Source organism: Tupaia chinensis, unplaced genomic scaffold, assembly GCF_000334495.1.
Source record: "Tupaia chinensis unplaced genomic scaffold, TupChi_1.0 Scaffold000443_1, whole genome shotgun sequence".
In the NCBI taxonomy this organism is placed as follows: Eukaryota; Metazoa; Chordata; class Mammalia; order Scandentia; family Tupaiidae; genus Tupaia; species Tupaia belangeri.
In genome coordinates, this window is record NW_006159948.1 from 77976 (window position 1) to 103368 (window position 25393).

Sequence of the window (25393 nt, forward strand, 5' to 3'; positions counted from 1 at the left end):
CACGCCGCAATCCCTTCTTCTCCATTCTCCTCTCGGGATCTTGGGCATGCATACACATGTGCCTGGAGTGAATTTAAGCCACCGGGTCTGGGACTTGAACCACGGTCGACTACATGGGAGTTCAACAACATAGCCATTACGCTAGCTGCTGGTCCCATAACTACTTTATTTTAAAACTGGCTTCTTTTTATTTAATTTTTTGTTTTGTTTTTAACATAGGATGCTTGCACTGCTGGAGAGAGGCAGAGAGAGGTAAAGAAAGAAATCATCTCCTTCGGAGGGGTGGCCACACCGCAATCCTTTCTCCTCCTGGTATTTTGAGCATGAGTGCACACATATCCCATGTGATTTTCAAGAGGCAGGTCTGAGACTCAAAACATGGTCAGCCATGTGGGAATCCAACGCCTTAACAACCACATTACTTCCTGGCCTTATTTTATTTTATTTTATTTATGTATTTATTTATTTTCTTTTTTCAATTTGTTTATTTATTTTTACACTTTCCTGGCCTTTATTTTAATTTTCAAAAGGTTTATTTATTTAAGGCTCCCCAAGTCCTAATGGTAAAGGGAGTCAGATCTCACGTGCCTGAACATGTGTTTGAATTCCAGCCCTGGTAACTTGAAAAAGATGCTGGACATGTGTGTATGTGTGCCCCAAATCCTGACAGGATGGAGAAATGGAAACGTGATTGCAGTATGACCATGCCTCTTTAGAGGCTGCTTTCTCTTTCCTCTCTCTGTTTCTCCATCTCTCTCTGGTGAGCGCATACACCCTTGGGCAAATTAAACAAAAGTTTATTTATTTCTTCTGAAGAGAGAAAGAATCCCAGAAGAGTCCCCACACCATGATCCACCCCTACCCTTGGCCAACCTGGATCACAGGCACATGTATGCACCTGATACGTCAGGGAGGCCTTGAATGCCAACCCCGGACCCTTCTGAGTGGGTTCAGCATAGCAGAATGTTCATTACTGCTGCACCACTGTCTGGTCCTCTTTTGCTTTATTTTTCATAAACCTCTTTAATTACCCCCTTAGCAGTTTACTATTTTGCAAATGTGGAAACATGCCCTGTTCTTCATTTGATTCATTTCCTCTTCCTGCTAAGCCCTCTCCTGGGTTCTCTCTACCACTGCAGCAGGACTGGTTGTTCTTGTTCTGTCGGTGACTTGCTTCCTGAGACATTCTTGCACCTCACCTGGGATTTAATGTATGACTACACGGTTTGGGCCTGTATTTCCTATGTCTTAGTTTACCTCTTGGTTTAGTAGCAAAACTCTCCCAGTATCTAAGATATTTACATCACTATTTAGTCCCGTTTTCAGTTACTTGTAATTAAAGGTAACCCATGCTAACGTCGGTCTTTTCTGTGTCTGTTAGGAATCTCTGCTCAGTTTTACATTCGGAGGGAATGTTACAGAGACTTCTGTCTATCAGTGACATGGCAGATGCTCCTGGTGCCCCGACTTTTACACTTTGGTGCTCACATTTCTCTGATGCCAGTCTCATTTCTATCTGCAAACCTTTATCTCTTTTCCAGAATGCATCCAGCCTCTGAAACCTGTCCTGTTTGCACACATGATAGGTTGGAAGCGAGTTCCAGGGACTTAATCACCCCTTCCCCCCGGCTGGGAGCATCTTCCAGCCCGTGACAGATGGGGTTGGTTTATAAACACCCTAGGTCCCTTGCCCTTCAGATGGGGTAATTCCAGTGCAGGATCTACCCTGGCTGTCAGAATGAAACTCTAGTTGCCCTCAGCAGTAACTGATTTCAGTGCACATACGTTATTGACTTCCTTCTCTTCTGAGGTCCTCGCTCCCTTACCATGGTCCAGGGCCACCTCCCCAATAAACTACATCTTAGAACCTCTGTCTCAGGGTCTCCTCCTGGGGGACTCAATCCAAGATCATGGGATTTTAGGATTGCTTTGAGTCACAAAACTAAAGGGGCCAGGTATATTCTCATGCTCATTGCATATGCTGAGCCAGTGTTAGTGGTGCCATTTCAGGCCAGGGGTCCTGCTAAACCAGCATTACTGGCCTCCAATTATCAACCTTTTTGGGAGTGCTTCTTTTATTCCTCCACAACTCTTAGTGATCCAGATTCCCCGTATCCCAAGTTTCAATGAGAAAGGGGTGTCAGTGCGAGGCCCGGGTTGGGAGCCAGGTGATGGAATTTTAAGTAGCCAAAAGGGCTGGGCATAAAATGGAAGAACAAGGAGAGAAGAAGCCAACGCCAGCTCAGCTAAATAAAAACATTTTAGTGGTGACCCGAGAGTGTTTCACTATGTGTGTGTGTGGATAAATTGACTTTGTTCTCTGGTTCTCCTACCTACTGGGGATCATTTTAGAAGATAATTAGGACTGTTCCAAGTAGCCTATGCAATAACACATTTTTAGCATTTTTCAGAATAAGGGGAATACTTGAGGAACAGGGCTAGTTCCTCAAGTATATGTTCTTAATTTTCAAAGACAAAGCCCTCCTTTAAAGTATTCTGTATCATTGACAGGACTGGTTTTAGAAGCTAGTGATACCACAAGCCTTGGGATTAGTATAATCAAGCTCATGATTAGCCTAGAATATTCCACATTATATGAATTTGAAAAAAAAAAAAAAGTAGCCTTTAGTGATTTATCTTCAAGAGTAGCTTAACAAAAGTTGCTTAACCAACTTGCAGATGTGACAACCCCAGAAAGTACACATTCCAGAAAAGTTCCCAAAACAAGTTGCCCTTGAAAAGTGACTTCTCAAGATGGTGGCTGGACGGGACCAGCAGTTGGTGTAATGGCTATGTCACTAGACTCCCAAGTAGTCGACCGTGGTTCGAGTCCTGGACCTGGTGGCTTAAACTCATGCCGGGCTCGTGTGCGTGAGTGCCCAAGATCCTGAGAGGAGAATGGAAGAGAAGGGATTGTGGCGTGGCCATCTCCCTGGGGGGGTGATTTCTCGATTTCTGTCTTTCTGTCTCTCTCTGACTATCTGGTGAGCACATGCACCCTGTAGCAAAAATCTCTCCAAAAAAAAAAAAAAAAGATGGTATTGGTCACCAGCCTTTTGCTTCTTTTTACTTCCTGGTTCTTCTCTCTACTCAGGACATTGGCGGGCCTTTTTCTGTGGGCTTGTCCCAAGTCTGTGCCTTAATACCAATACGAGAATAATAAAACCTAGGTGATGTCCAGGGAGATTGTACACCCAATAGTGCTCAGCCAATGAGGAACTGGGGGAGGGACTTGCGCACTAGGGAATAAAATGCTTGTTGTAACTGATTTGGAGGTGACTGCCCGTCAGACACTCGATCTTGCAATCCTGTCATTAAAATCTCGCTTTCCTATACCTCACATCCCTGTGACCATTCTTTGGCATCGGACAGGTGAGCATGTTTCCCACAAAGCCATGCATGTTCCCTTAAACTGGGAGTCGGCAAAAGACCACTATGAGCAAATTGGGCCTAGTGCCTGCTTTTGTAAATAAAGTTTTATAGGGTACAGCTGTGCTTGCTTGTTTATATAATGTTTGTTGTTGTATTTGTGCTATAGTGACACAGTTGACTAGCTGTTGTGGAGACTATATGGCTTGCAAAACTTAAATAATTACCATCTGGACCTTTACGGAAATTTGCCGAACTCTCCCTGCCTTAGTCAATTACCAAGTATCCCACCCAAATTCCCTCTTTAGGGACTGCCTTCTTCAGCTCTACTCCACCAACTCCACTGCCAACTCCTATCCCCTCCATTCCAATTTCTGGAATGTTGCTTCTGAAACTTCACTGCACATATAAACTAACTGGCAATCAGTTGTTAGAAATTCAGGTTCTGGGATTGGCACTGTGGCCTAGTGGTTAAGGCAATCAGATCCCACATGGCTGACCGCAGTTTGAATCTTGACCCTGGCTGCTTGTAAAGCACTCTAGACACGTGTGAATGCATGCCCCAAATCCTGACAGGATGCTGAAATGAAGAAGAGATTGTGGTGTAGCTCTGAGGCTAAGGTGAGCCCTCCTAGAATTAATCCCTCCTTCTCCTCTCTGGTGAGCACATGTGCCTTCTGACAATTGACCAGCAGGTGGCGTGGTGGATAAGGCACTGAATTTTCATATGGCCTACTGAAGTTTGAATCTCAGTCTTGACAATCACACTGGGATGGGACCAGCAGTTGGCATAATGGCTATGTTGCTGGACCCCTATGTAGTTGACCATGGTTCGAGTCCTGGACCCAGTGGTTTAAACTCATGCTGAGAGCGTGTGTGTGTGCCCAAGATCGCAAGAGGAGAAGGGATTGTGGGGTGGCCATCCCCCCAGGGGTGATTTGTCACTTTCTGTCTCTCTCTATCTTTCTGGTGGGCACAAAAGCACACATGCTCTATAGCAAAAACCTCTCCGAAAGAAAGAAGCAAAGAAAGAAAGAAAAAAAAAGAGAGAGAGAGAGAGAGAGAGAGAGAGAGGGAGAAAGAAAGAAAGAAAGAGAAAATCACACTGGGCATGGGTGTGCGTGTGCCTAAAATCCGGAGAAGAGAAAGGATGGTGGCACGGCCATTCCCTCTTTGGCGTGATTTCTCACTTCACCTCTCTCGGTCTCTCTCCAGTAAGTGTACACATCTTATAGAAGAAACAAAACAAAAACTAAGAGAAATACAGGTCTGGGTCAGTATCTCCAACATGGGCCCAAGTCTGTATTGCTTTTCTTTTCCTAGTTATATAGTCTTTTTACACTTTAGTTTCTTCTTTTCAATAAAAAGTTTCTTTCTTCTATGAGTAAGAGAGATAGCACCCCCAACAGGGTCTTGACAGCACCCCACCCAGCCTCAGCCAGCTCAGATCACGGGCACAGGCATGCAAAGCAGGGAGGTCTGCATTCGCGAGCTGGGAGCCTTCCCACAGGGGTTAGCCTTAAGGGCACTGCGTTTTACCAATGCTCCCTGCCAAGACTATCTCTAACGGGCATCTGGGAGTGCTGAGGCTGCTGGTCTGAGGACCACACTTCGAGAAACAATGTTCTAGAGGACTGGGTTTTTCTCATCAGGACAAGGAACTTCTTATCAATGTTCCTCATTGTGTGGCATTGCCAGGCAAAATTGCTCCATTTTTGGCCCCTCTTCCTTTCCACACACACACACACACACACACACACACACGTGGAACTGCAGACTTCTTTTCCGGTAAGTTCTGTCTTTCTGTCTTGAAAAGCATCTTCAAGAGTTAAAGAGCTGCAAAGCCAACAGCAGGAGAGATGCCAGAACTCTAATTAGTCTCCCTTTTTATATTTAGTTTGCTATTAGATAATGCTCGACACCTGCTCACTAGACAGATCTGTTTTTAATCTCCTCTGTTTCACTTTCTTGGACGTGTGGCTGCACAGACATGTCGCACTGCATGAGTAATAGAATGAAAGCCAAATAAAATAGCTGCTTCTTTGGAATTAAAGGCACAACAAAGAACTGAAAACAACTGAAGCTGGGACTGGGCCAACCAAGGGGTTCTGGTGGAGAAAACAGCTCTGTGGCTAGCGTGAGCCCTCTTAGAATTCACGCATGGGTTGTTTCTCCTTTCCTTAAAGCGCCTTTGACTTAAAGCTCCAGAGTCTTCAAAATGTGTTTTCCATCCTCAGAACAAAAAGGGTCCTAGTGACAAAATAACTTTCTCTCTGCAGTGCTTCAATCAGAGAGCAGGCTGAGGTCTCCACAGAAATGATCTATTTCTAATTTTGACTTGATTATTCATCAGTGCAAAGTTGCTCAAAATATTTGGTTTCAGCCTTAGGGATCCTGAGACCTTCTCCCACATGCTGCAAGCAAGCCAGAATTTTTGTTTGTTGTTTGGAGAGATTTTCGCTATAGGCCGGTGTGCTCGCCAGACAGACAGAGAGAGACATAGAGACAGAAAGTGAGAAATCACTCCCCAGGGGGGATGGTCACGCCACAATCCCTTCTCCTCCATTCTCCTCTCGGGATCTTGGGCACGCACGCACACGCGCCCGGCGTGAGTTTTAAGCCACCGGGACCAGGACGCGAACCGTGGTCGACTACGTGGGAGTCCAGTGACATAGCCATTACGCTAACTGCTGGTTCCCAGAAAGCCAGAATTTTGAATCCATTTTAAAACCTTTCTTTCTGGGTCCTTGGGCTTATTACCTGTTTGGCAGTGACTGGAACTGATGGACAGATGTGGAGATTCAAATCCATACACCATGCAAGACCAGTTGATGGGCAGTGAATGTCTAAATGCCAACCACACATGGGTAAGTGGAAAATAGGCGTCAACACCTTGAAGAGCTCTGGTTCTGGGAATGAACTTGACAGTGTGACATAAAGAGCTGCAATAGGATGAAATCTTTTTACATGATTAAGGACAGTCGTTGTAAAGAGAATGCTTGACTTTAAAGTTGTCTTTTTTCCCAAAGCTATCTCAAGAGATTGGAATTTAACCCTAAAACTACTTGGTAGTTTATTCTCAGGTTATGGGGTTATGTATTTGTCACACAGTAAAACTATATTAGTCCACTCCACAGGGTAGATTCTGTTATTTTTCAATGAGTCCTTCTCTTTTTCCTTTTAAAATCCTACTGCCCTGTGATTAAGATATAAAGAACAATTCTCTATACTAGGAAATAGGAATTGCAAAATATTTCTGTCTGTGTGTACCATGTCTTACACCAACCCCTTCATAACATGGAAGTAAGGCTAAGATGGTGTGTTGGGTTCTCCAGAGAAACAGAACCAATAAGTTGTCTATCTGTCTGCCCATATTAATCCATTATTGTATTGCTAACAGAAGTACCCAAGGATGGGTGAGTTACAAAGAAATAGAGATTTAATAACTCACAATTCTAGTGACTGGAAAGTCCACAGTCATCACAAAATGGTGGGGAGCACAACTGACAGCAGGACAGAGAGTGTTTTGCTGTTCTGGTCTCATTTCCTCCAACTTTATGTCTGCCATAACTCAGTCAGAGGGGCCCTGCCTTCATGACATTATCACACCCCAAGATGTCACCCAGGACCCCATGAAGGAATTAAGTTTTCACTTAATACCTCATACCTTCACAGTACAGTTGATACAATCTAGATGCAACCAATCAACTGGGGAACATCTAATCACCACCAAGACCAAATTCCAAAACATAAAACTCTGAGAGGATGAACCATGTTCCAAACCACAGGACTGCCTATCAATCTTTTGATCTATCTAGTCTATTTATCCATAAAGAGACTTATTTTAAGATATTGGTTCATGCAATTATGGAGGCTGAGAGTTGGGCAGAGAGCAAGTTCTCCCTTACGCAGCCTCTTTTTTTCATTTAGTCCTTCAACAGATCAGATGAGGCCCATCCACACTGAGGAGGTGATCAGCCTCACTCAATCTGCTGATCCAAACATTAATCCCATCAAAGACACTCATGCAGACATACCTGGAATATGTTTAAACAAATGTTTGAGCACCCCCATGGTTAAGTTGACACATGAAACTATCACAGATGGACTGAGGTTTTGAATCACCTGCTTCTTCAGTCCTCCAGACTTCTCTGGAGTATGAAATCCATAATTAATAATAAATAACCCACTCATAATATCATCTGCATAAAAAAAGAATGTACCTTGAAAACTTTCTGAAAAAGTTCCAGAAAAGACCTTGATTGATCTGGTTTGGGTCAAATCTCCATCCCTGAAAAACTCACTAGCTTTACAGGGACAAAACTTCTGACAGTCCAGCTTGGGGCACCAGCCAGTTCCTGTGGTGAGGGAAGCAGAGATCCTGCAGCAGGACACAGAATCCACTGGAATGTATGGGCCTCTGAATTCAAGAGATCCATGAACTTGGTCTGAAAACTTGCATTTTTATTTCAGCTATTCTTTAACCGAAATAGAACATTTTCTTTAATGACACACATAGGCCATAAACATCGATAGTATTAGTTGCCTGTGACTTTCAACCAATAGAAATCCAAGACATATTTTATAACATGCTACAGTTAAGAAGGACATTGCAAATATCTCTCACGCATATTCCATTTTAAAAGTATTGTAATTATGAGACCCACTTGTAGGCCTTGCTATTTAATGCATTAAGAAAGAAGAAAGAGGCCTAGCTGTGGTGGTGCAGGTAGTAGCGTGGGATGGGCCATGGTGGAACCACGTGGGAGGCTCTGGCTTCAGATACTGGATTGACCAGAACATGCTGGGTATAGCCTGCACTGTACATGATCATGGCTGGCTGGGAGGCTGAGGACTTGGGAGAATTGTGGCATGGCAGGACCTTGTCAAGGGTACCCATCTTTATCTCTCACTGAGTCTCTCATGAACAGTCAAATAAACAACAAAAAGGTATGTAACTGTATAGCAGATAGAAATTTTTCTGAAATACTCTTTTAATATATTAGGTCATAGGAAAAGTATTTTTTTCTATGCAAAAATGCATCATGAATTTTCCAACGACCCAATAATTGGTGTACTCAATAAATTTAATGTGTCTTATTTTACGAATTTTAAAATTATTTCTGAGGAAGTGTCCATAGATAGGTGTACAAAAAAAGAAGAGAAAATGGGAGGAATGATTTTTTTTTTCTTTTGAGAGGTTTTTGCTATAGGGCGCATGCACTCACTAGAAAGAGAGATAGAAAGCAAGAAATCATCCCCAGGGGGGATGGCCACACCACAATCCTTTCTACTCCAGTCTCCTCTGGGAATCTTGGGCACACATATATGCAAGCCCCATGTGAGTTTGAGTGCCAGACTGTCAAAGGGTTCCCTGTCAGAGATTGAGTGAGTTATGTGGGATAGAATAAAGGCAATTCTTTTTCTTTCTCTCTCTCTCTCTCTTTTTTTTTTTTTTGACATGCAGTGACTTCTGCATTTTTTATTGATCTCTTGCTTTCCAAGGGTACCCTGTTGTCTCAACACCTCAGAACTTTGGTGTCATTGATCTCAGATACCACCTTGCCATCCACCAGCCTGTGGGTGGTGGACTTTGGATGATCTGCATGGAGCTGCTGCTGTTCAGGGCATCACCAAGACTGAAGCCCTTGCTGTCTTCCAGCAGGCGATAGTAGGTGGCAATCTCAGCCCCCAGCTTGACCTTGATGTTCAGCAGAGCCTCTTAGTCCTGGGCCTGGTGTTGCCCCTCTGCCCGGATCTGTGCCAGCTCTGACTCCAGGTGCAGCAGGACTCTATGGAGCTACTCCATATGCATGGTGTAACAGGCCTCCACCTTCCTCAGGCCTCTCTCCAAGCTGGCCTTCAGTTTGCTCATTGAGTCAAGTTCGATCTCTAAGGACTGGGCTGTGTGTCTCAGCCCTACAAGGATTGATTCTGCAGTTCTGACTTTGGCAGACTGTGTGATGACCATTATGGTACTCTCTTCAGTCTGCTGGGACCAGTTTTGTCCAGATCCTCTTGGTTCTTCTGAGTCAGTTCATCCTCTTGGGCACAGATGTTGGCTATGATCTTGCTGAAGTCTTGAGGCTTGGGAGTATCCACTTCCATGGTCAGGCTACTGCTGGAAATCTGGGCATGTAGACCTTCCTCTTCATGGTTCTTCTTCATGAGGAGCAGCTCCTCCTAGAGAGCCTCGATCTCTGTCTCTAGCTGCAGCCAAGTGACATTGGTGTCATCAGTGGCCTTGCAGAGTCCACAGATGTCCCTCTCCACAGACCGATGCATGACCAGCTCTGTCTCATATTTGACTCTAAAGTCTTCAGCAAGATGGGCATTGTCTATCTGCAGAATAACAAGGACATTGTCCAAAGAGTTTGCAAAGATCTTGCCCTCAGCTCCTTGATGGCCTTCAAGTAATGTCTCCATTTATGACCTGGGGCCACTTTTTCTCCAAGTGTTCCTGGATTTTGCTCTCCAGCCTCTGGTTATCCATCTCAATTCCTCACTCTGTCCAGGTAGGAGGCCAGGCAGTCATTCAGGTCTCCTTCTCACTCTGGAAGCTCCCTATTCCTGCCAATCCCCTGGCCGTAAAGTATTTTTTTCTATGCAAAAATGCATCATGAATTTTCCAACGACCCAATAATTGGTGTACTCAATAAATTTAATGTGTCTTATTTTACGAATTTTAAAATTATTTCTGAGGAAGTGTCCATAGATAGGTGTACAAAAAAAGAAGAGAAAATGGGAGGAATGATTTTTTTTTTCTTTTGAGAGGTTTTTGCTATAGGGCGCATGCACTCACTAGAAAGAGAGATAGAAAGCAAGAAATCATCCCCAGGGGGGATGGCCACACCACAATCCTTTCTACTCCAGTCTCCTCTGGGAATCTTGGGCACACATATATGCAAGCCCCATGTGAGTTTGAGTGCCAGACTGTCAAAGGGTTCCCTGTCAGAGATTGAGTGAGTTATGTGGGATAGAATAAAGGCAATTCTTTTTCTTTCTCTCTCTCTCTCTCTTTTTTTTTTTTTTGACATGCAGTGACTTCTGCATTTTTTATTGATCTCTTGCTTTCCAAGGGTACCCTGTTGTCTCAACACCTCAGAACTTTGGTGTCATTGATCTCAGATACCACCTTGCCATCCACCAGCCTGTGGGTGGTGGACTTTGGATGATCTGCATGGAGCTGCTGCTGTTCAGGGCATCACCAAGACTGAAGCCCTTGCTGTCTTCCAGCAGGCGATAGTAGGTGGCAATCTCAGCCCCCAGCTTGACCTTGATGTTCAGCAGAGCCTCTTAGTCCTGGGCCTGGTGTTGCCCCTCTGCCCGGATCTGTGCCAGCTCTGACTCCAGGTGCAGCAGGACTCTATGGAGCTACTCCATATGCATGGTGTAACAGGCCTCCACCTTCCTCAGGCCTCTCTCCAAGCTGGCCTTCAGTTTGCTCATTGAGTCAAGTTCGATCTCTAAGGACTGGGCTGTGTGTCTCAGCCCTACAAGGATTGATTCTGCAGTTCTGACTTTGGCAGACTGTGTGATGACCATTATGGTACTCTCTTCAGTCTGCTGGGACCAGTTTTGTCCAGATCCTCTTGGTTCTTCTGAGTCAGTTCATCCTCTTGGGCACAGATGTTGGCTATGATCTTGCTGAAGTCTTGAGGCTTGGGAGTATCCACTTCCATGGTCAGGCTACTGCTGGAAATCTGGGCATGTAGACCTTCCTCTTCATGGTTCTTCTTCATGAGGAGCAGCTCCTCCTAGAGAGCCTCGATCTCTGTCTCTAGCTGCAGCCAAGTGACATTGGTGTCATCAGTGGCCTTGCAGAGTCCACAGATGTCCCTCTCCACAGACCGATGCATGACCAGCTCTGTCTCATATTTGACTCTAAAGTCTTCAGCAAGATGGGCATTGTCTATCTGCAGAATAACAAGGACATTGTCCAAAGAGTTTGCAAAGATCTTGCCCTCAGCTCCTTGATGGCCTTCAAGTAATGTCTCCATTTATGACCTGGGGCCACTTTTTCTCCAAGTGTTCCTGGATTTTGCTCTCCAGCCTCTGGTTATCCATCTCAATTCCTCACTCTGTCCAGGTAGGAGGCCAGGCAGTCATTCAGGTCTCCTTCTCACTCTGGAAGCTCCCTATTCCTGCCAATCCCCTGGCCGTCCCCACCACTAGGTCCCCAGCCCCCCAGCCACTGCAGATGCTGCTGGTGAATGGCACGGAGATCCAGGAGCCTGAGCCCCCATCACCTGCATAGATGCTAGTGGCACTGCTAGCTGGCCAGACCCAGTGGCTGGGCACCTGGGTAGATCCCAGGGATTGGTAGCTGGTGGGTGAGGTGGTAAAGTGGGTGGTGAAACTCATGCTGTCCAGGGAGGAAAGCCAGAGGCCAGGAACCAGGTTCAAGCCACAAAGGAAATTCTTTTAAGAGTCATGGGCATATGCAAAGACTCCTGTGCACCTACTGCCAGGGCTCACACATCTCTGCTTGATTTGGACATACCTATCCTTAGAGAGGACCTTGTCTAGAGGTGGATCTCTATCGTTGTTAAATGACTTCCCTCTGCTTCCTTCAAACTTTGGGTGTGTAGGATTTGTTCTTAAGACATTCATGTGCCCCTTGAGTCTTACTGTTGCTTTGGGGAAGGGAAGTGACATGAGCACAGGGTGGTGGGCTCCCCCCTCACCCCAGAATAAAAAACAGAAGCTGTAGACTTTAAATGATATGAGATCGTGTGTAGTGCTTCATTGACCATTTTGGATGTGTAGGTACATACATTTTGATTTTTTTTTAAAGTTTGTTCTCTCCCCATCTCTCTTCCCCATTTATTTTTTATTATTTATTTTTTTGTGTGAGAGGTTTTTGCTATAGGGCGCGTGCGCTCGCCAGACAGACAGAGACAGACAGAGAGATAGAAAGCAGGAAATCACCCCCCAGGGGGGATGGCCACTCCGCAATCCCTTCTCCTCTATTCTCCTCTCGGGATCTTGGGCACGTACGCACACGCGCCCGGCGTGAGTTTTAAGCCACCGGGTCCGGGACTCGAACCGCAGTTGACTACGTGGGAGTCCAGCGACATAGCCATTACGCTAACTGCTGGCCCCTTCCCCATTTATTTTATAGAGAGAAAGAGAGAGAGAAATATGCACCCTAGACATGGTTCTGCCATGCTGTAACCCTCCCCACTTCAGGCCTCCAGCTGGCCAACTGGATGCTTCTCAGTTGCTTTATGGTGGCCACAGAGAGACTCAGGAAGACTGTGGTTGTTGCCCAATTTCCTACACAGGTACAGAAACTTGCATAAAGAAAGTACAGGCAGGGCTCTTCCAGATTATGGAAAGTTTAAAGGTACTAGTGCCCAATTTTGAGTGGGGTGACTGAATTTCCTGTTACCATCATCTTATCATTTCAGAATAGTTGTTCACATCTGGGCGTGGTTTAGCTTCCCCAGGAGACCTGTGGCAGGGCCTGCAGACATTTCTGGCTTGCACAATGGCAAGGGGAGTGTTTCCAGCACCGAATGGTAGAGATCAGGGGTGTTTTGATCCTGCAATGCCCAGGAAAGCCCTCCACTGCAGAGAATGACAAGACCTCAAATATTAATGGAGTCAACATTAAGAAGCCACTTCAGAGTTTTATGCCAAGATCATTACTGAAGCTTTCTTAGTTTTTTTCTTGGTCATTTGCAGAGGCACATGTTAAAGCATCAGAAAATAAAACCAAAACACTGACAAGCCAGCTGTCTCCAAAAGAGGTCTAGTTTGACTGGTTATAGTTGAAAGTATTGGCTATCTCTGGGCAGGCTCTATGGCTCAGCGGTAATGTGTTGAAGAGACACTTGAACTCACATGGTAATTGTGGTTCAATTCCCACAATTATCCACAAATCCTGGGCATCTTCAAGCACGCTGGGCTTGAGAAGGAATATCAAAGATCCGATGGACCGGAGGAAGGGCACTATGGTGTGACCAGTACTGTGGGAGTGCTTCTCTCTCTCTCCGTCCCTCTCTCATGTACACTTCATGTGCACAATCTATTGTGAATTAAGGGGAAAAAATGGAAAGCAGTAGCCCTCTTAAAACACTATTTTTTTTCTAGAAAAAGATAATGGTTACTGATTGAGGACAAAAATGAAACAAAGATGATATTTTTTTCTTTTTTAATTTCTCTTTTTTCCCTTCTTCTTTTTTTTAAAGACAGCATCTTTCTGTATTTTGATGCTCCTGCCTCAGCCCTGAGTCGTCGTGGGATTACAGACATATAACTGCACCTGTTCTTTAGGTTCAACTGGGAATCAAACCCGGGCCTCACAGGTGGTCCCACCCTGTGCAGCCAGTGTCTTAGTCGCACATGCCACAATAGCTGAGCTCTTACTGATTGTTTCCTTAAGGCTATTTCTGCAATTTCAGAGCTTATTGTAGTTTCAGCTGGATTAGCTATCATCTATCCATCACCTATCTAATATCTTTTTTTTTTTTGGAGAGGTTTTTGCTACAGAGCGTGTGCGCTTACCAGAAAGAGAGAGAAACAGAAAGTGAGAAATCACCCCCCAGGGGGGATGGCCATGCCACGATCCCTTCTCCTCCATTCTTTTTTTTTTTTAATTATTTTATTTTATTTTTTTATTATCATCACCATAATCTTCTTTATATTACATTGGATTACATATAACTTTACAGTGTATTACATTGCTTTTTCAAAAGGGAATGCCATGCATGTCCGTCAGTACAGAGACATTAATCTCCCCACTTCAACATTCAATATCTTTTCTATGTTTTCCCCAATCATTATTTTTATTATTCGAATTATTTTTTAAAACAGTCAATTGCTATTTCTCATTTTGCTTGTAAAAATACTTTGCCCATCATGAAATACTTCTCAGACCAATCCAGTTGAGAATACTATACATGTCATCAACAACAGTTAATAAGCCCTATCTGTTTCTCACTAACGTCCTGCCTCTCTATTGTTCACTTGCTATCTTTCTCTATCCTCTTCTCTTCACTTACCCCATTCCACACTGTCCTATTCTCATTAAGTACCTTCACTGCTTTTATGTCCTCCAATTTTTGGAACCTCCATATTGTTCTCCACAGTGGTTGAACTAGTTTACATTCCCACCAACAGTGTAGGAGGGTTCCCTTTTCACCACATCCCCGCCAACACTTATCACTTTTTATATTCTTAATCTTTGCCATTCTGACAGGGGTTAGGTGGTATCTCATTGTGGTTTTTATCTGCATTTCCCTTATGATGAGGGATGTCGAGCATTTCCTCATATGCTTTTTGGCTGTTCGTATGTCTTCCTTAGAGAGACTTTTGTTCAGCTCACTTTCCCATCTTTTAATCGGGTTAATCATTTTTTTTCGCATAAGGCACTTGAGTTCCCTATGTATTCTCGTTATCAGTCCCTTGTCTGAGGCATATTTAACAAAAATATTTTCCCATTCTGAGGGTTGTCGGTTCACACTTGTTACTGTGTCCTTTGCTGTGCAGAAACTTCTTAGTCTAATATAGTCCCACTTGTCTATTTTAGGGATTATTGCCTGTGCTTTGGGAGTCTTATTTAAGAAGTCTTTGCCTACTCCAATGTCTCCCAGAGTTTCCCCAGCATTTTCCACAAGTAGTTTTATTGTCTGAGGTCTTAGGTTCAGATCTTTGATCCATTTTGAGTTGACTGTTGTTAATGGTGAAAGATGGGGGTTCAGTTTCATCTTTCTGCAGGTGGATACCCAGTTTTTCCAGCACCATTTACTAAAGAGGTTTTCCTTTTCCCAATGGATTGACTGATATCCTTTGTCAAAGATCAGTTGGCTATAAGCTTTGGGAGTTATTTCTGGGGTCTCTATTCTCTTCCATTGGTCCACATGTCTGTTTTTATGCCAATACCATGCTGTTTTGATGACCACAGCTTTATAGTATATCTTGGGATCAGGGAGTGATATGCCTCCTACTCCATTCTTCTTACGCAGGATTGCTTTTGCAATACGAGGTCTTTTATGGTTCCAGACAAATTCTATAATTGTCTTTTCTAGATCTCTGAAGAATATCTCTGGTATTTTGATTGGAATTGCATTAAACATGTAGATTAATTTGGGTAGAATTGCCATTTTGATTATGTTAATTCTACCAATCCAGGAGCATGGGATGTCCTTCCACTTTTTTATGTCACTTTCAATGTCTTTTTTAAGATTCTCGTAGTTTTCTTTATAAAGGTCTTTGACTTTCTTAGTTAGGTTTATCCCTAGATATCTTATACATCTTGTGGCTATGGTGAAAGGGATTCCTTTCTTCAGCTCTGCTTCATTCAACTTGTTGTTCATAAATAGAAATGCTATAGATTTTTGGATATTGATTTTGTATCCTGCCACCTTACTGTATTCACTTATTACTTCAAGCAGTTTTTTCATGGATACCTTTGGGTCTTCTAAGTATACCATCATGTCATCTGCAAATAAAGATATTTTCAACTCTTCTTTGCCTATTCGAATGCCTTTAATACTGTTCTCTTCTCTGATTGCAATAGCTAAGACTTCCAGTACTATATTAAAGAGCAGTGGAGAAAGTGGGCAGCCTTGCCTAGTACCTGTTTTCAGAGGAAAAGCTTTCAGCTTTTCCCCATTCAGTATAATATTAGCTGTAGGTTTTTCATAGATTGCTTTTATTGTGTTCAGAAATGACCCTTCTATACCAATCTTACTGAGAGTCTTAATCATAAAAGGATGTTGTATTTTATCAAACGCTTTCTCCGCATCAATTGAGATGATCATATGGTTTTTATCTTTCTTTCTGTTAATGTGGTGTATTACATTTATGGTCTTGCGTATATTGAACCACCCTTGCATCCCTGGTATAAAGCCTACCTGGTCGTGATGAATGATCTTTGTTATATGTTGTTGGATACGATTTGCGAGTATCTTGTTGAGAATTTTCGCATCTATATTCATCAATGATATTGGTCTGTAGTTTTCCTTTTTTGTCATATCCTTATCTGTTTTGGGGATGAGGATGATGGAGGCTTCATAAAATGAATTTGGAAGGTTTCCTTCCTTTTGAATCTTTAGAAATAATTTTAGTAAGATAGGGGTTAATTCTTCCTTGAAAGTTTTGTAGAATTCACAAGTGAAGCCATCTGGGCCTGGGCTTTTCTTTGTTGGGAGATTATTAATTACTGATTCAATCTCCTGGCTTGTTATAGGTCTATTCAGATTCTCTATGTCTTCCTGATCCAATCTTGGTAGTTTATATGCATCCAGGAATTTGTCCATCTCCTCCAGGTTATCTTGTTTGTTGGCGTAAAGTCGCTCATAGTATCCTCTAATGATATTATGTATTTCTGCTATGTCCGTGGTAATATTGCCTGTTTCATCACATATTTGATTAATCTGGTTTCTTTCTTTCTTCTTCTTGATCAGTCTAGCCAATGGAGTATCGATCTTGTTGATCTTTTCAAAGAACCAGCTTTTGCTTTCATTTATTTTCTGTATGGTTCGTTTATTTTCTATTTCATTTATTTCTGCTCGAACCTTTATTATTTCTTTTCGCCTGGCATTTTGGGGGTTCGTTTGTTGTTGTTTTTCCAGTTCTCTGAGGCATGATGATAAGTTATCTACTTGCCATCTTTCCATCCTTTTCTTATGTGCACTAATTGCTATGAATTTCCCTCTTATGACTGCTTTTGCTGTGTCCCATAGGTTCTGGACACTTGTGTCCTCATTATCATTTGTTTCCATAAATTTGTTTATTTCAGCCTTAATTTCTTCAGTAGTGAAGAAGTCATTCAGAAGTAGGTTGTTCAGTTTCCATGTGTTCGTGTGTTTTCGGGGTTGTTTCTTGAAATTAATCTTGAGTTTAATTCCATCATGGTCAGAGAAGATGCTGGGTACAGTTTCTATGCCTTTGAATCTGTAAAGGCTTGATTTGTGTCCTAATATATGATCTATCTTTGAAAAGGTTCCATGTCGGGGTGAGAAAAATGTATATGTTGTGGATGTAGGGTGGAAAGTTCTATAGATATCTGTCAAGCCCATTCCATTTATAGTATCATTTAAGTCCTGTATCTCTCTATTTATTTTCTGTCTAGAAGATCTGTCTATAGGAGATAACGGGGTGTTGAGATCTCCAACAATTATAGTATTTTTCCCTATGTCTCCTTTTAGCTCCAGCAGTCTTTCCTTCACATATTTAGGCGCACCTGAGTTGGGTGCGTAGATATTTATAAGGGTTATATCTTCTTGCTGGATTACCCCATCTACTATTATATAATGCCCTTCTTTGTCTCTTCTTACAGTCTTTGTTTTAAAATCTATTTTGTCTGAGATCAATATCGCTACTCCAGCCTTTTTTTGATTTCCATTTGCATGGAATATCTTTTTCCAGCCCTTGACTTTTAGTCTATGTATATCTTTATCCATAAGGTGAGTTTCTTGTAGGCAACAGATAGAGGGTTTCTGTTTTCTTATCCATTCAGCTAGTCTATGTCTCTTAACTGGGGAATTTAATCCATTGACATTCAATGTAATTATCGATATTTCCATACCTGATCCTATCATTAAGTGAGCCATTTTCTTAGTTGTTTTTTGTTCTCGTATAACTGTCTCTGATTTTTTAGTTTTCCTGGTATAGTACTCCCTTCAAAACCTCTTGAAGAGCTGGTCTGGTGTTGGTAAATTCCTTCAAATTTTGTTTATTTGAGAATGTTTTTATCTTTTTTTCCCATATAAAAGATAATTTTGCCGGGTATAGTATTCTTGGTTGAAATTGTTTTTCACTCAACACTTTGACTATGCTTCCCCATTCTTTCCTTTCCTGCATTGTTTCTGCTGAGAGATCCGATGTTAGCCTGATGGGGTGACCTTTGTAAGTAACCTGGCGTTTCCCTCTTGCCAACTTTAGTATCTTGTCTTTATCTGTTGTTTTTGCCAGTCTGGCTATGATGTGCCTTGGAGATGATCTTCTTGGGTTGATTCTACTTGGGGTCCTCTGTATTTCTTGGGTCTGGATATTTGAATGCCTTTCTAGATTTGGAAAGTTTTCTTCCAGGATCTCATGGAATAAATTTTCCAGGCCCTTATTATTTTCTTCCTCCTCCGGAATACCAATTATCCGAATGTTGGGGTGCTTGATGGTGTCCAGTATTCCTCGTATATTATCCTCATTTTTCATGGTTGTTTTCTCAATCTTCTTGATACTTTTTTCTAGGTCAGATGTTTTGTCTTCTACATTAGAGTTTCGGTCTTCTGCCTGGTCTAACCTACTTTTAATGCTTTCAAGGGAGGTTTTGATTTCCTCTATCACATTCTTCAAACCTAGAAGTTCCATCTGGTTCTTGTTTAGGGTATCCATTTCTTCTTTCAAGTCATTAAAGGACTTCCTCATCTCCTGGAGCTCCTTGTCTCTTTTCTCTTCCATCTCAGTTAGTTTGGTCACTACAAATATTCTGAATTCCTTATCAGACATGTCCACGACGTCCATTGTATTGACTGTGGGTGATGTAGGCTTGATGATTTCCCTTGACGGAGAGGCCTTTTGTTGGTTGCTCATATTTCTTGAGCCTTTGCGATTGTTCTTAGTCATCAGGTAATCTATATGTTTCTTGCTAACTTATTTAAGGTATCTCTGATTCTTAAAAGTTGTACAGGCTTAGAAGATTGATGATTTATCTTATGGTTGGCCTACCTGTTGCTCACAATTACCATTAACTGTTGCCACTAGCCCTGGAAGGCCTAAAGTCCTCGCTGTATCTAAGGAGTGGTGAGCCTTCAACTGACCAAAAAAGCAACACCCCAAGAACAAAGAAAAACAAAATGGAAAAAGAAAATCGCATGGCGCGCATCGCGCACCGTGCGCTACTCAAATCACCAAAATTCAAACAGTCCAAGGGCTAGTGGAAAGGGATCAGACAATGAATGACAGTACCGGGTTGGTCGGGCCGGAACTGCTGGCCGGCTCGATCCGGGTTTCAGGTGGGGAGGGGTGGGGGTTCGCCTTAAAGTCCCAGGCAACCAACCTGGGGTCCAAGGAGGAAGAACGGTGGGGATGCATGGAGTTTCGGTAGGGTCCCTTCTCCTCCATTCTTCTCTCGGGATCTTGGGCACACATGCACACACGCCAAGCATGAGTTTAAGCCACCAAGTCTGGGACTTGAACAGCGGTTAACTACATGGGAGTCCAGTGACATAGCCATTATGCCAACTGCTAGTTCTAATATCCATTTACCTATTATTTTATCATCTATTATCTATTATCAGTCTATCAAGTCAAGGACAAATTGCTTAAACTTTGGTAAAATGGAACAAGGTACTTTCTTTGTGGGGCAAAACTTGTCAGTTCCTATTTACATGGTTGGTGGAGTTTCTGGCTGTAGATTGTAACTCTAATCTGTAGTAGTTGGATGTATCCATGAACACAGACCTTTTCTCATGACTTCTTCAGGACTGGAAGGACTTCCTTGCTTAATACTGAGGTGAGGACTTGGGAGCAGCACCCCGAGTCCAGCTTCTCCCCCCTCTCCCCTCACTGTGCTGCCCGTTCTGGTGGTTCAAGGGCAGAGGTGGTGAGGGGAGTGCATTGGCGCATGTTAAAAGAAAACAAAACAAAAATCTGAGGCAGATTCTGGGTATGAACGTTTGCTCTCTTCTTATATTTTTCATTATCCTGAAAGGAAAGTGCTGACCTTCTGTTTTCTCGTGTGCTCACAGATAGCCTGAGATGCTGATTTTAATCTGACTTAATCAGGCAAACAGGAGATGAGGATACATGTCACCCTGGAATCCGGGCACAGCTGTCTGCCTGTGACTCCTCGTAGCCTCCAGAAGCAGCTGAGTAAAGTCCTTCGGAGCATCTTCGAGGGCCAACAAGGTGACTGCTTCTCCTTCCAGGAGGGGAGGCTGCTCATGCTAGGGGTTATGCAGGGAATGCCGTATTTAGGCTAAAAGAGAGAGGAGAATGGTGGAGGCATCTGAGATGGAGGAGGGTGATGGGAGAGGGTGGAAGCCTGGAGGGGCAGGGCTGGCATTCCCTTTTGTGCCCCCTACTGCCCACCAGGGGATGGTGTGACTTCTCTTATGGGGAGCAGGGTAAGAGGCTGACAGCTGACGGAGGTGAATCTATCAAGACCCCATGATACTTGCATAACCAGATGGCGCAGCCCAGGTGGAGGCTGTTTGTAGTCCTTCCCCCACAACTGCAATGTGGCTTTTGTGGTCTACGCCCCCACCCCCCAGCAGAACTGACCAAGTCCCTGGGTGGTGGGATATATCTAGAGGAAGAAGATGTGGAGACCAAGGAAAAGACCTAAGAGAATCTATCCCCAAAGAGATGGGGGACACAGCCATCCCAGGGGACCCTAGGGTGAGGTTGAGGTGGAGCTACTGTCCTGTAGTCAGGCTAGAGGGTTTGGTATGAGGGTCACTATGACTGCATTTGCACAGGGCACCCCCAGGACAGATGCAAGCCTGCTCATTCTGTCCTGAAGCTGTCTATAGAAGCAGAAGGGAGCCCACAGAAGCAGTGAATGGCATGAGCCTAGGTATAGGAGTCCACAGAGCCCAGAAAGCGGGATGACAACCAGATGCAATTAGCACCAGGAGGGACAGCATCAGGGCTTATGTGGCATTTTCATTCCCTTTCCATGAGTTCTGTTCTGTTCTCTCCCCTCACTGTGCTGCCCGTTCTGGTGGTTCAAGGGCAGAGGTGGTGAGGGGAGTGCATTGGCGCATGTTAAAAGAAAACAAAACAAAAATCTGAGGCAGATTCTGGGTATGAACGTTTGCTCTCTTCTTATATTTTTCATTATCCTGAAAGGAAAGTGCTGACCTTCTGTTTTCTCGTGTGCTCACAGATAGCCTGAGATGCTGATTTTAATCTGACTTAATCAGGCAAACAGGAGATGAGGATACATGTCACCCTGGAATCCGGGCACAGCTGTCTGCCTGTGACTCCTCGTAGCCTCCAGAAGCAGCTGAGTAAAGTCCTTCGGAGCATCTTCGAGGGCCAACAAGGTGACTGCTTCTCCTTCCAGGAGGGGAGGCTGCTCATGCTAGGGGTTATGCAGGGAATGCCGTATTTAGGCTAAAAGAGAGAGGAGAATGGTGGAGGCATCTGAGATGGAGGAGGGTGATGGGAGAGGGTGGAAGCCTGGAGGGGCAGGGCTGGCATTCCCTTTTGTGCCCCCTACTGCCCACCAGGGGATGGTGTGACTTCTCTTATGGGGAGCAGGGTAAGAGGCTGACAGCTGACGGAGGTGAATCTATCAAGACCCCATGATACTTGCATAACCAGATGGCGCAGCCCAGGTGGAGGCTGTTTGTAGTCCTTCCCCCACAACTGCAATGTGGCTTTTGTGGTCTACGCCCCCACCCCCCAGCAGAACTGACCAAGTCCCTGGGTGGTGGGATATATCTAGAGGAAGAAGATGTGGAGACCAAGGAAAAGACCTAAGAGAATCTATCCCCAAAGAGATGGGGGACACAGCCATCCCAGGGGACCCTAGGGTGAGGTTGAGGTGGAGCTACTGTCCTGTAGTCAGGCTAGAGGGTTTGGTATGAGGGTCACTATGACTGCATTTGCACAGGGCACCCCCAGGACAGATGCAAGCCTGCTCATTCTGTCCTGAAGCTGTCTATAGAAGCAGAAGGGAGCCCACAGAAGCAGTGAATGGCATGAGCCTAGGTATAGGAGTCCACAGAGCCCAGAAAGCGGGATGACAACCAGATGCAATTAGCACCAGGAGGGACAGCATCAGGGCTTATGTGGCATTTTCATTCCCTTTCCATGAGTTCTGTTCTGTTCTGGCCTCAAACATTTGTGCCACTGTAGATTGAGGGAGGAAGAGCATGGGTCAGGGTGAAGGGGGGGGTAGAGCATGAATTTTAAGTTGAAAATTCAATGTGAATTTTGGGCTGTGGGATACAGCAGTACACTTCTGCACCTTTGTGGGGAAAAGATAATGTGCAAACACCGGAAACTTATTGTGCAATTTGGGTTATAAATGGCCGTTAATGCATTTATCCATTGAGCATTTATTTGTAGAGCACTTACTACATGCTGAGTGCTGGAAGCATAGGCATGAACAAAGCAGGTTTTGCTCTTGCAGAGTGGATAACCTGATAAACTACACATGGTCGGATTCAGATTGTGAACCCAAAATGTAATCTACCTTGCTCCTTTCTACACACCTTTTGTGTTATTTTCAGGAAGCCTGTGTGCCTCAGGACGGAGACACACACTGGCAGTGTATTCATGGCACACATGACTCAGTTTTGCAGGTTCAGTAAGACTGAGTAGCAGACGGACTTTGAGATGTGCAGTTACAGAAGGAGGCAGAATTAACAAATACAGACCTTGTAGGCCAAGTGGAACTTTTCATAGGTAGAAGATTATTGGAAACAATTTCCATGGTTTGCCTAGTCATCACCCACATGCAGTGAGGTCAAAGTTGTCAAATAGCACACACCATCTGCTCCTTATTCCCCTTTGCATATTCTATGATTGGCTCACTGCGTAAAGAGCTGCGGGACCCAAGCCTTCTTCTGAGTGATGGTGCTCACCCCTACAGAAGCTTAGGACCTAGAAAGGTTTGAGTGGTAAAGAGACACCATCTGGGTGTCTCCTTTAGTTCTGTTTTTGTTTTTTTGTTTGTTTGTTTGCTTATATCTGGAGACTATAGGTCTCTATCAATCCCTAGTATTTGTACAATTTTGTGGGTGGCATATACATACTGTGGCCTGAAAGTCTATTTTGTCAGATTTTCAGGGATATCTATCAGTAGTGCTCATCACCCATACTCAAAGCAAGAACAAAGGTTTGGAATGATCTGATCATTGGGCTTTTTCCACTTCTCATTTTTCTCTGTAAAACAGAAGTGGGTGGAACCTTCAAGCTACCACAGGGGTTATGCAACTTAGTTGTTTGCAGCTAGCATGATCACACCACAAGCAGGTAAGCAGGAAAAGAGAAGGAGAGAAAGAGTGAGAGAATGAGATGATGCCGCAACTGCTGACTAGGTTTCGGGGGAGAAAGACGGCAGAAATAATGAAGGAATAATAGTGGAGAAAAATCACTACATTTCACTGCCTCATGATCCTTTAACGGCTATTTAAAAAATAACTCTTTTTCGGTAGCATGTGGCTGGGTTCTCCTGCAATTTTCAGATTTGTCAATGGCTCTTTGGATCTTTGTATGTCCAGGGTAGGGTGGAAGAGAAAGTGAGAGTCACTCATTTAGTGAGTATATTTTGGGTAACTTCTCAGTGCTGGATGCTGTGATGGGAGCCCGAAGAGGAAAGGACATTGTTCCAGATATCCCAGAGTACAGTGGAGAAACCAACACACACAGAGATGTGGAAGGGCAGTGAAAGAGACAGACGCGCAGGATTATAGAGAACACAAAGAAAAGCACCTCGCACAGCCTGAGATAATCCAGGAGGGCTTTGTATAGGTGACGATATTTGATCCAGGTCTTAAAGGATGAAGGATGAGTCAAGTGAGCTAAGTTTTAGAGTGGAAAACTCAGAGAAGATTGCATAATTAAAAGTAAATTGGTGGGAGGCACAGTAAGGTGTGGAATCAAAACCACAGCATATTATAAATGGGCAAGGAGTCACCATACACAGGCTGGGAGGTAGACAAGAATTGTATCAGGAAGGACCTCAGATGCTGTTATGGTTTAGATAATGGTTTGTTCCCCCAAAGATCTGTGCTTTGAAATTTGGCTCCTAGGGTAATGGTGCTGGGAGGAGGTGATACCTTTAAAAGGTGATGCCTCCTGGTGGTATTTGGATCATAAAGATACCAGCCTTATGAATGAGTGAATGCTGCCTTGTAAGACAGAGTGAGTTCTAACTCTCATGAGAAGGGGTTAGTTCCCACAAGAGCTGGTGGTTGTAAAAGGAAGATGACTGGCCCAGGTCTTTCTTTGCCTGTGCTCACCATCTTCTCTGGTTCCATTGGCTATCTTGTGACAGGACTGGAGGCCAGCCTAATGTCAACCACAATATTTGGATGTTCTAGTCACCAGAATCATAAGCCAAGTAAACACCTGTTCTTTATAAAATACCCAGTATTGTGTATTACTATGAGCAACACAGTAGTGGACTAAGACAGGTACCCCTTCCTGTATCACTTCTGCTGCATCTGCAAACAGAGCCACAGTGGCTTTCTGCACACAGTCATGGTTCCTTCCATACTTTCATGAGGTTATAGCCAATAGACTTTACCTAGGAAGTGGTACCATGGATTGTATGTGTTTTAATTGCTACAGCATGGGTGTTCTTGCCAAAGACAGAGAGAAAGAAAAAGCACTTCCAATGAGGTATGACCTTGCCTCAATCCCTTCTCTATCTCTCCATCTCCTTGGAATTTGTTGCATACATGCACATGCACCCAGGATGTTTTTCAAGCTGCCAGAAGACACAAGACACCAGTATTTGAACCATGGTCAACCATGTGGAACCCAGTTCTTTTAACCACTAGGCTATAGTGCTGGCCCATGGATTGTATATTTTTCCCCTATAGATAGCCCACTAGAGAGAAACTCAGCCTTGAAGAAATTGTTACTCCTTTGAATGTGTCTTGGGCTTTATGAAATTCTTTGATAGAGAACTGACATCTATTGATTTTGTGGCCAATGTTAGGAGAAAATTCTCCATTTGTTTCCTGAGTTTTTGCACATCTGTGAATAGACACATTTACTGCCTTGTTCAGGATTCTCTTTTCAAGGATGTTTTTTCAGTGAACGGCCTCAGGAGACATAGTAGGAGTCCAAAGAGAAGTCATGTTTCCTATCCTCTGTAAAATATTTAGGCTCCTGGGGGACCAGCAGTTAGTGTGATGGCTATGTTGCTGGACTCCTATATAGTCAACTGTGGATCTCGTCCCGGACCCGGTGCCTTAAAACTCACGCTGGGTGCGTGTGCATGCGTGCCCAAGATCCCAAGAGGAGAATGGAAGAGAAGGGATTACGGCGTGGCCATACCCCCTGGGGGGTGATTTCTTGCTTTCTGTCTCTTTCTTTCTGTCTGTCT

General features: G+C 43.8%; 2 pseudogenes; both read right to left on the minus strand.

Moving 5' to 3' along the window:
• Positions 1–2359: 2359 nt before the first annotated feature.
• On the minus strand, positions 2360–10422 carry LOC102475819 (keratin, type I cytoskeletal 18-like; annotated as a pseudogene).
• A 40-nt stretch (positions 10423–10462) lies between these two features.
• Positions 10463–11733, minus strand: LOC102476230 (keratin, type I cytoskeletal 18 pseudogene; annotated as a pseudogene).
• Positions 11734–25393: the final 13660 nt, after the last annotated feature.